The 11,339-nt window shown below is 38.6% G+C and overlaps 1 protein-coding gene across 2 annotated transcripts in view; it reads left to right on the top strand.

Moving 5' to 3' along the window:
• Nucleotides 1-229: 229 nt before the first annotated feature.
• Nucleotides 230-11,339, top strand: part of raly (RALY heterogeneous nuclear ribonucleoprotein) — a 113,100-nt gene continuing 101,990 nt past the window's right edge. Inside the window, exon 1 of one of the 2 annotated variants that reach the window (XM_003448436.5) lies at nt 230-453. The gene's annotated coding sequence lies outside the window, so the exon portion shown is untranslated. The remainder of the gene's footprint in view (nt 454-11,339) is intronic. The other variant, XM_005453612.4, reaches the window with a different exon arrangement.

The following is an 11,339-nucleotide window of genomic DNA, read 5'->3' as shown; positions in this document are numbered from 1 at the left end:
CATGATATTTTTTCTCTATGTAAATGTATGTTTTTTTTTTAACAATGGGTCCACATTTTTTAAGCCTGTGTTCTGTGAATGAACAATGAATGGACTGCTTTATGATTACTGGAAAATCTGGGCAATGAGCTACCAGCAGCCATGGAAAATTAGACACATGCAGTAAATTTTCTTTGGTTTTTCCTTGCAAGTGACTTTGTCGTGCGCTTTTTAATCCAGGTGCCAAATTACCCACAGAGCTCCCAGCAGCAGCTCCCCCTCCCTGCCAGTGCTCAGTGGTTTGCTCCAGTCGACACGCTGCTGCTGTTTGTCGCAGCTCCAGCGGCTGCTCCGGCACTCAGAGCTTCAGCCCGTTTACCGAGCGCACTCCGGACGTCGTCCCCGCACGCTGTCAGCTCTTCTCACCTTCTCACCGTCAGCCTCTTTCAGCGTTTTTGCCTCCTACGTTGGAAGGTCAGTTCTTCCCCTCCTCTTGTCTTCATTTTTTCTTTCTTTCTTTCAGGTTTGATATCCCTTCTTTTTCTTTTTTTTGTCTTCTTTTTTGACCCCCATCCCCTTGTTTTTTAGCTGTTGGATTTCTCTGTTATCCTGCAAGTCTTTGCCGGAGCTCTTTACTCTCTGCTTTGTGTTGTTGTTGGAGGGAAAACCAGTCTTCTGCCTTTTCTTGTCTTTATTTTCAGTTTCTTTTTTTGTTACGTTTTGTTCAATTTTTTTTTTAAATGAAATGTGCTGTTTTTTTAATCTCTTACAAATTTATTTGGATTTTCATGAGTTTGGCTCCTCAGTTTGCCCACCCCATCTTAATCACACAACATTTTTTTTTTAAATTCTTGTACAGTCCAAAATGGATTTTTATGTATCTTATATTTGAATGCTGCGGGTGCAGCATGGCAGATGTGGGGATGCTGGTGCTGCTGATGCTGCTGCTTATGGGCAGGTGTTTCATGGACCGATCAAATTCCACCGAACTGCTCGTGTCTCTGACGGGACTGCTTTTGCCCGAAGAGTGATCTCAGTTCTGTGAATACGTGTTTGCAGCTGCACACAGACAGAGACACAAACAGACACTAAAGTCTGTTTTACTGTCGTTCCTCGTGAAGCAGACCAGGAGCTGACAGGCTGGGCTTGTTACTCTGTCATGTCCTGTTCAGCGTTTCTGGTGTGTAATATCAGCAGACTGGCTGTTTATTCCTGTTTTTGCAGATATGAGCTTCAGTGCATGCTGAGAGCTTTTTTGCTCTTGTAAACCGTCACTCTGTACTTGGCTCCTTTAAGAGCTGTTTTGACATGCTGTATAACCTGAATACACCAACCTGCCGTTGTGTGTACTGGATTTTAAAATCAAACTTCTTTTTCTGTGCCAAAATGAAGTCTGTGAGAGTTTAAAACAAACAAAAAACGAAACATTTGCTAATATAAGAAGTAAGCGAAGGTGTAAATTTATATAAACAGTTTGGTGAGACATCCGTCTCCTCCACATACACAGAAAACTTTGTATCAAGTGCTTCATAAGTGATCAAGATTTTTTTCTGTTCCCCATTATTATAGGCAGCATTTGTTTTTATTCGTCTAAACTCTTGACAGTTCAGTTACTTATCAGATCAGTGAGGATTCAGGCTGCTGCAGCTGTGGTTTCTTAGTTTGCTTGATTCTGCAAATGTGTTTCGTCATATTGCCAGAGAGCACTTATAATAAATTTATGAATCTGGGTTAGTTTGTGTTGCTCTGTCTGTTCTTGATGAGAAATGAGATATATTTGGAATTATAATCATTACGTTTCAATTACGGACAGATTCTCAAAAACAATTTAATAAGTTGGCAGCCACAATATTTAACTTTTACTCTCACGTATCTGATACTCCAAAAGCTCCACTTATTAATACTTTTGTGTATTTAAGTCTTGCAGGTGCTTTCAAGAACTGTTTGATTAAGAGTGGTTGTGGCTCAGGAGGTAGAGCCGGTCCTCTAGTTTGTATGTCAAAGTATCCTGAGGCAAGTTACTGAATCCCAAGTTGCTCCTGATACATCCTTCAAAATGTGTGCGTGAATGTTAGACAAAGCCTTTAGCATAGAAAAACATGCTTATATCAATGCATAGGTATGAGTACTGTGCTTGTAGTGATGACTGATGGATATGCTGAATATATTGTTGAAACCAGACCAAATTCTCCCTCTTTATACATTTCTGAGGTTTGCCTCTTTGCAGAGAAATCAATCAGTTTGCAGTTTGACACAAACACAAAACTCTGTATTGTCTGGAGGAGAGAGACTCATTTCTTGGTAGAGAGCTACTGCTCACCTGTTTTATAGAATTTATTCCCTGCAGTGGAAAAGTATGGGTCCTGTTTCCTTTCAACAACAGAGTTTCCAGCAGGTTTCTTGGTTCTACGACTGAGGCTTGACATCTTGTTTGTTAGGATGTAATTATTAGAGCCAATGAGTGTTAGCCTTCTTGCACATATAAAACGTTTCAAATTATTTAGTGGGCCTTTAAAAAAGTTCAAAGTTTAAAGAAGTTCATTTATTTTTCAAAGTCAGTGAGGCAAATGCTGTGACTTAATGTTGTTTCGCCTGCTCGGATGATTATGATAACTACCACATACACCATTTTAGTATGTGAGTGAGGTTAACCAGCACTCGGTACCCTCTCACTGCCATAGACGACATCATTTTCTGTTCATCCTAGAAGCGAGGAAATAAACTCCCCAGTGTGTCTCACTCACCAGCAGCAGTGGCTGTTTCGTTTTTGTTTGTGCGCCACACTATGTATGGGTAGAATAGTGCTACCTTAACCCCAGCACACATATCTAATAGCAGTATAAGTGGTCACAAAATTATATCTTTGTTTAGTCCTGGTTCACTTGTCAGTGTTTAGTGCTTAGGCATGAGTCCTGGCAGGTGGTGTTTTCAGGTGAAAAGCTTTTATATGCAAAATGGAACTAAGGAACATATCCTGCTGAATAACAAAGCACATTAGGCATTAATTGCAAGGCTTTGAAGGCATTTTTGAGCCTTGCTGTGCATTCAGATTGAGAAAGGCATTGTATTTCAAAATGCTTTATTGATGGGTGCATGACTGAAGCGCAAGAGAGCGGATGAATTGCAATTCAAATTCGCAGGTTTTAAGGGTTCTCTAATACCAAAACAGTGTTTAGTAGTTTATAATAATATGAGGTATATCTTATAAAAAGCTTGCACATATTTGATAGGCCGGTGGAGTGCCCATGTCACTGCACTGTACAAATGTAGAACTTTTTTTCTTTTTTAAACTGTTCAGTTCTCTCTGTTTCCTCAGACATCTCTGTGCAGACCTCTGCACTCATTTGCTGAAAGGTTTTTTAGTCCGTGAATAGCCTTTAGCATTTTAAAAAAATATCTCACCCCGCAGAGTTGCATGCAAACCTTCAGATCAGTTAAAAGCAAAAAAACAAACAAAAAAAAACAGGAGAGATGAAAGGTTCTGACAGCGACAATATTGCTCTTGAAATTAGCTCGGTGAACGCAGACTCACAGCTTAGTGACATAATAAAACCTGTCACAGTGAGAGCTACAGCACTGTGAAAATTAGATGCTCTTTCACTTTTACACAGTGTTCTTGTACCGCATGTGTTCAGACAGCTGTATTGATAGAAAAAGAGAAAAACGAAAACATGGATGAATAAATAATGATTCTGAATTATTAGAATGGTTTTGTTAATTATTTAGTACTCTGAGCCGATGATAAATAGATGTTACTGCATTTTGGCTCCATATGTAGAAACTCATTAGTGTTTGTGGATGGTAGCATAATTAGTGATTTTTTTTCCTTTCTGGGGTTTAGCTATACACACACAGTGGAATGATCCAGTATTGTTAAGCATGTATATACCAGGTTAGAGAAAAATCATTTTTATGTCACATTTCTTTGTTAAATATTTATAGCTTTTTATAGCTGCTTTTTTTTTTTTTTTTTTTTTTTTTTAGAAATGTTGTGGCAAGGATCCAAGTCCATATCAAAAGATCCTGAATTAGCCATATGAATTTCATTTGTATCAATAGTAACTGAGGTTTATTTAAAAATTTATCATTTAAAACTGTGTATTAAAAATGTTACATGTACATAAACCATGTTCTACATTGATAGTTTTGCTCAACTTATCAGCACCAGTGGAAAAAAATCTAGTCTTAATTACAATTTGAGTATTTTTTATTTATTCCTCTGTTTAATTATTATTGGTCAAGCTAGCATTGTCACACTAGAGGTGTATCACTTCATTAGAATATGTTAATGCTGAAGCTGTCATGTTTTTGTTTACACTGACTGTGGATAAATAACAAAGTTAGCATTAGCATGTTATGCCAGGTAATATAGTGGAATACTGTGGGGACAGCACTGGGTCAGGGATCAGCTCTGAACACCTTGCTGTTTGCTGTGGTGTTGATAGATGAGGTCAGGCAGGAGTCTCTGTGGACTATGATGATTGCATGCAACGGTATGTAGTGAGAGTGGGGAGCAGGTTCCTGGAGAGTTGGAGGCATGCTCAGGAGAGAAGAGGAACAAAACTCAGTAACGGCAAGGTTGAATACTTGTGTGGAAATGAGAGAGAGGGTAGCAGTAGAGGTAGTGAGGGTGCTTGAGTTTAAATAGCTGGGGTCAACTATCAGAAGAAACATACACTCAATAAGACAGGTGAAGAAGAGAGAGCAGGGAGGTTGGAGTGGGTGGAGGCAAATGTCATGTGTGATTTGTTATAGAAGGATAACAGCAACTTCAAGGGCTGGACTGAAAATGAATGAAAAAGCATTCAATGTGAAAAGAAATACTTTCAAAAGCCAGAAAGCGTATAGAGCGATTTCTTAAAACTAGAAGAAATTCTGGCTCTTTACAAGCAAAATAAAAAGAAATGAACTGTGGCTCAAGATGTTTGCACAGACATTTATACAGTACTGTTAAATATCTGTGGCGGGGTGTGGTTTGTGGCTCAGGAGGGGTGGAGGAGTGGGTTCAGGGTGTGGTGTCAGGGGAGGCTGACACACACCTGAGCTCCATCAGCTGATCATGTCTCCCCTATAAAGCATGTGGTGGGACCTGAGGTGGGGTGTTTTGTGTGTGGGTGGCAGCTGGAATGCTGCACCTGATTGTTGAAAAAACCCCAAACAATAAAACATGTAGTAACTCGCAAGCTGTGTGTGCGGGTCCTCATTCATGTCACAGTATCCTTTGGTCCATAACTAGGATGCTGGATATGCAGTTCCCAAGTAAGAGGAAAAGAGAAGACTGCAGGGGAGGTTAACTGATATAGGGAAGGAGGACATGCAGACACTTGGTGTAAGAGAAGAGGATGCTAGGGATAAGATGAGATGGAAGAAGATGATCTGCCTTAAGGGGGCAACTGAAATGAGAAAAAGGCAGTTCTCAAGCCTGCACATGCATTTTTTAAGCACGAATTAATAGTACAGGATAGAAAGTTTTGCCTAGGATTGGATAACTGGGAGAGAATGGATGGATGGATACAAAAGGAGCCAGTCTCAAGTGTCAAGTGTCACTCTACTGGAGAAAGTACAGTTTTCACTCGATTTATTTTCCGGTTCCCGGAGCTGCCTTTTGGTTGCTCAAAGGCACTTGGATTTCCATTTAATTTACTGAAAGTTCACAGATTATAGCAATGGCTATGATGTCAAATCAGTCATATTTGTTTCAGGAAATGATTTGTTGTTGCTTCGTGGCTTTCAGTGTTTTGAAATGACTATAAAATAGAGACGTACAGAAGGGTGAATGTCCACCATTTTGTCTCTAGTTCTCTGTAGCAGTAAAGCTGGGGGGTAAGTTCAGTTTTTTGGTCGAGCAGGCTACTTTTTTCTAGTGCAGGTGTCACTCCAGATGTTTCTCTCAGAACTGGATCCTATGACATAAATGTGAAACGTAAAACCTGCTCTCCTTTGTTTCTTGTTACCTTCCTGTCCTCTTTGGTAATGATGGTCATTTCCATGTAGAGATGGCAGCACGTACACCAAGGTGCAGATATGTTTAAATCTAGAATCAAGCCAAGACTAAATAAAAAGTACACCAGTTTTGTTGATTGGAGTGTACACAAAACAGAATACATTTTTGACACCTACACATTTTTCTTAATTGACCTTTTTAATGTGTTCTCAAAAACTCCTTTTGCTCTTAAAAATGATGAAGCTTTTTGTTCTGTTGTTGCAGTAATTCAGTGGATTCTGGTTTTTCCGAGAGCCATTATAGCTGCTTGCAGCTGTTTGATGACACGTGAGAGAATACAAGGACTGAACCCATCAACTTCTGTGATTGTAAAGACTGTCAGTGCCTCCCTCAAGCCTCAGCAGCTTATATTAATGCATGAAAGGGTTGGGAGTCAGAATGAGAGATGCCATTTGGATGAAAAAATGTTTCAAGAAGTGCAATATTAAAAACAGAGTTTAAAGTGGCAGCTAAAATTGGCAGGTGGACGATGTATGAATACCAAAAAAAATAAGTGTAGCTGGCATTAAGGAAAAAACAAGTCAAAGGAGAGAAAAATCAAATAATGCACAGGAGAGTGGAAACGATATGTGACAAAATGGAACGTGTGGTTAGATTGAAAATATGTCATTTGTCAAGTTAATGAGTTCTAAAAGTGAGGAAAACGTAGATGTCTTTTTGCGAGCACCTTGCTATGCTGGATGGTTTAGGGACAATTTGGATTCATTAGCTTGCTCACAGACACTTTTACATGTAATTAGCAGATGACTTGCACTATTCCCTAAACCAAACACACCCAAAATATTGTTCTACTAAGATCTGTTTAGTGGGAGGAAGAGAAGTAAGTTGCAAGTTTGTCATCCAGGAGGCCATAGTTCAGGTCTCATTTTGGAGCTTTCACTTTTTTCCTCTTTCTCTTTCACTTATTGATTACATTTAGAAACTAAAAAAAATGTGGTGATGTTTAGTAAAACTTCAGTTTTGTTCCGTCACAATAGTAACACTCCATGTAGAACAATTATGCTTCCTGGGTGTGTTTAAAGGTGACATCAAGGAGTGTTTTACAGGCGTTCACATGCATGGGGTAAAAGTTAAAGATCTGCCACATTAGTGCAGTAAATATCACCAAAATGACATCAGAGTACAGTTTTTCTATCTGACAGAATGGCAGCATGTGACACCCTAGAAATGACAACAGGCTCACATTTTCCACCATCTGCTAACAACAAACTTCCAGTGATTTTCAACTTGTTTCCCAAAAACATCACTTAAAAAAAGAGCACTTTTCCTACACTTGTGCTTCAGGAAAAACTTCTTCAATGTTTACTGGATAACTAGAGCAGAAAGTGAGCAGGAAGTGGGGGAGCACGAGATGACATACAGCATTACCAGCCGCATGCAAACAAGCCATATTAATGTTTTTCTCTGTTGCATGACCTTGACTTCAGTTAGGCTTCTTTATTAAATAAATTGGCACATATTTTAACTATGCATGTGATATGATTTATCCTTTTGTTCTATGGGAGATGTTAACTTTCTTTTATAAATTGTACATTGCAGAGCTGAAACACATTCAACATTAAACACATACACTGACCCACTGAAGCTTACATAGACACATCACATGCAAACAGACACCCACTCACACAGGTCTATCCTTTTCTCCCCTGGAGACACACCTGCATGCAGACCGGATACACACTAGCACACTTAGCCAGCGGGCAGATAATGGTAGTGTGGCACGCAAACCTTTTTTTCTCACTGTGATAAGTAAACCTGGGTAATGCGATGCATTCTGTGATATTCTACTGAGAATTGTTTTCATGTCCATTAAATGAGCTAGAATATTCAGCTTGTGGGCTTTTGACCTGATTCGTTAGTAGCTGTCAAGCTTTATTTTGGCAAATAGATTGACTAAATATTTGTATACATTTCCACTAATTGTTAAAAATGAGATTATAATGGTGCCATAGTGTAGTAGCTGTCCACTGTGGTGAAGCAGTAAAGAAGCAGTCAGAATGGGATTATACTTGCACAGTTTGCATGTCACACGTTCAGATTGTGTGAGATTTCCTAGATTTTAGGTCACTTATTTTTGGTATAGTTTTAAAAACAGTTTGTAGAAACATAATCCAGTTAATTATATGTCTAACACAGCTATCAATCATGATAATACTCCTGTGAAAGGGGGCTGTTCTGAAAACTCTGATGCTCTTCACTACAAGTTTGTTGTCAGCTACTCGAAAAAAAAAAATGTCATGCCCGAAACGACCGTGTTCACAAATTCCTGTTTTATAATGCAGTTCTTTTTTGTTTGTTTGTTTGTGTCTCTTGTGTTTGATTTTCTGACAATGGAGCTCATGAATATGCTTGTATGGTACACTGACTGGTGATGTTCTTGGCTGGCTGGTTGTTTACTGAATAGTCAACTGAGAGACTGCTTTCTCTCCTCTGTTTGCCGTCTTTGTAAGCATCTTCTTTCTCTCTCGACTCTCTGGCTTTGCCAAAGCTTTCAGCTTTACTGTCATTAATGCTCTGTAGCTTTGCTCTACGTACAGATACTGTGTGTTTGTGTGTGTGTGCGCGGTCAAGAGTCAAGAGGAGTCCTGACATTTCAGAACTCAGCCACCTTCGTGACTCAGCAGAAACAGATGGAGAGCTTTCTTCCTCCTCCTTCTCCTCCTCTCCATCATCTGCTTATTTCCTCTTTTATCTCTCATCCCCTTTCAGTGTCTCTTCTCACTCTGTACTCTTCTCCATCTGTACTGTCTCATTTGTCACATATTTCACCAGTTTTCTTTAAGTTGAACACTTCTGACAAGTGCAAATCCTAAATTTTGATGTTCTGACTCTATGAATTTTACTCATCCAGTGGGAATGGTCTTGGTAGTTTTTAGTTTTCATTTGAGTTTAAGGGCTGAATGACACATTGAGTGCGAACAGGCCATTGTTCCACCAACAGAACTGCTTAGTGAAAAGCAAGATTTATATGAAAGTGATGTAAATGTCTAAGGCCTCATAGTTCTGTAGCCACTGCATTGTACAGTTTTCCTTTATAATGGGGAGTTAAAACAGCAAACGTGTCTACCAAAGCTATAGCTAAGTAAGTAGATGAGGTAATCTACTATAACACATAATACACAAAATAAAATAAAAATACTTATTATTTTAAAATAGGCCACGCAAGACTTAAGTGCAGCATTTAGACTAAGTCAGCTGAGTTGTTGATAAGACAGAGACTGAAATGTTAGCATGGTTGCCAAGTAGCCTGACAAAATCTAACTTTAGCCTTATAATATCTTGATCATTTATAACATTTACTGCTGTAAACATTTTAGCTGTGGGACATAGTTTGCAATGACTATGCGAGTTGTCTCATTTTGTTTTCTTTCACTGAATATAAAGTATAATAATTATAGTAGCACACACTCATTGTCAGCTGATGTAGGTTTGCCTGAACTCACATTTATTTCCTTGTTAAGCTTTTAATTAATAAACTACCATATAACTTTTTTTTTTAAATTAACCACTAAACTAAATATTTACTTGCCATAAAAGCACAAAAATGGAAAAACAGTGTGCTTTTTTTCTATATCAGGAAAGATATAGATTACATATACACATACAACATTTACTCTCTGACTCTTATGTGATGCTGGATGTAGAGAGGAATGACTGGGACAAACGCTGTGTGGTTTAACTTGTAAAGTGAAATGGAAAACAAGCTTGAAATAGAGCTGTCCAGTGAAGCAGATGATGGGAAAAGGAAAACAAAGAAGAGTGACAAGAGAAAAGGAGGGAAAAAAAAGAAAATGATTACATTCAAAAAAGAAAGAGAAGATGTGGGAAATGGAAGGAAAGACGAGACAAAAGCAGAGCGAAGGAGAGTAGGAGAGATCAAAAGAGATACTAAGAAGAGAAAAAAAACAAAGAATGTAGTGGAAGGTAGGACGAAAACTTAGATGAAAACTTGATGAAAGGCATAGAAAAGGAGGAGGAAAGAGTAAGGCTAACACTGAGTATGAGAACTCAGAGAGTTTTCTGTGTATGTACGTCTAATGACTGATAAAGTGAGGCTGGTGTTGAATTATAGATGCATTTGAGATCAAATTTTTATGAAAATGTTACTAAGCCATTCAAAGATTAGTCAAACAACCTAAAACATGACCTGAAAGATAAGAGGGGTGAGGCGAGATAAAAAGGAGAGATGGAAGAAATAATTGATAGTGGTAAAATAAAGAGGTCGAGACGTATGGAGGGGATAACAGAAATGCTTTAACTGAGAACAAAAACACAAGAACAAAACAAAAAATCCAGACACCTCTTTACTTTACTCTGGGTTGCACAAGTTTCCAGCTTTCTGCAGCCTGATGACTCTTAATGGAAACCTGACATTAGGAGTATATCTCGCAGACACAGTTGCATTTCAATGGCAAGAGAAAGAAAGATGGGCGAGCCAAGAAAGACTTGGAAGTGTTGTTAACGAGTGTGTTAAAAAGCATGTGTCAGAAGAAACACTGATTGGTTCAGGCTCATTTCCCAGTAGCTGTGGAACTGCAGCGGAGGACACAAATGCTCAGGTTCATTTCCTTCTGTGTTTTGACCTTATACAGTTAAACTGATAAGCAGCTAATTATTATGACCCTTGTCCAACACCCCGACTCCCAGCGCAGGCAGAATCCTGGAATAAATGGGGAATTTTGTGTGTATTTACGTGTGTATAGTCTAATTACACTCCCCAGGCATTATAGGTTATTTGCATTAATAACATCACTGTTGCTAATTTCCATTTAACAGATTCATTATCTGTTTAGCATGGTCTCTTTTGTTGTTTCAAGCTAATTTGCTGAAAACACTGCTGTTCCAAACAAAGCACTAACAATGAACACGGTGACAGTGAAATATATGTTATATTTCAACAAAAATATGTGAAGTAATAAAATATGCGGTCTCACCAAAACAAGATCATCTGATGTGCTTGCCCGTGTCTTCCTTTTCCAGTTTAAAATAAAAAATAAAAATTACATTTAGCAAGTGGAACATGGATTTATACAAAATATAATATAGTTACCATTTAGCCTCAGGAAACAGTTTGAGCATGATAGACGGAAAAAACCTGTGCTTTCCGTTGATGTTTTACTCTATTACTCAGACACATACAATTTTAATGTTAATTTTCTTATAATTTATAGAGTGCAGAGAGCAGAGCAGAACGCTCTATGCTTCTGCTGCTACTTAATGTGCTGTGTACATTAAGTCGTGGCGGACATCCAATCAAACATTCATTTGCATGGAGCAAGTACAGTGTGAACTGAAGAGGATCAAGTGGAGAAGCCTTGGGGAAGCCCTAGGACATGGGAGCTGTTGGAGGAGATAT

Source organism: Oreochromis niloticus, linkage group LG5, assembly GCF_001858045.2.
Source record: "Oreochromis niloticus isolate F11D_XX linkage group LG5, O_niloticus_UMD_NMBU, whole genome shotgun sequence".
Taxonomy (NCBI): Eukaryota; Metazoa; Chordata; class Actinopteri; order Cichliformes; family Cichlidae; genus Oreochromis; species Oreochromis niloticus.
The sequence above is the reverse complement of the archived record's forward strand: the minus strand, read 5'-3'. Positions and strand labels throughout refer to the sequence as shown.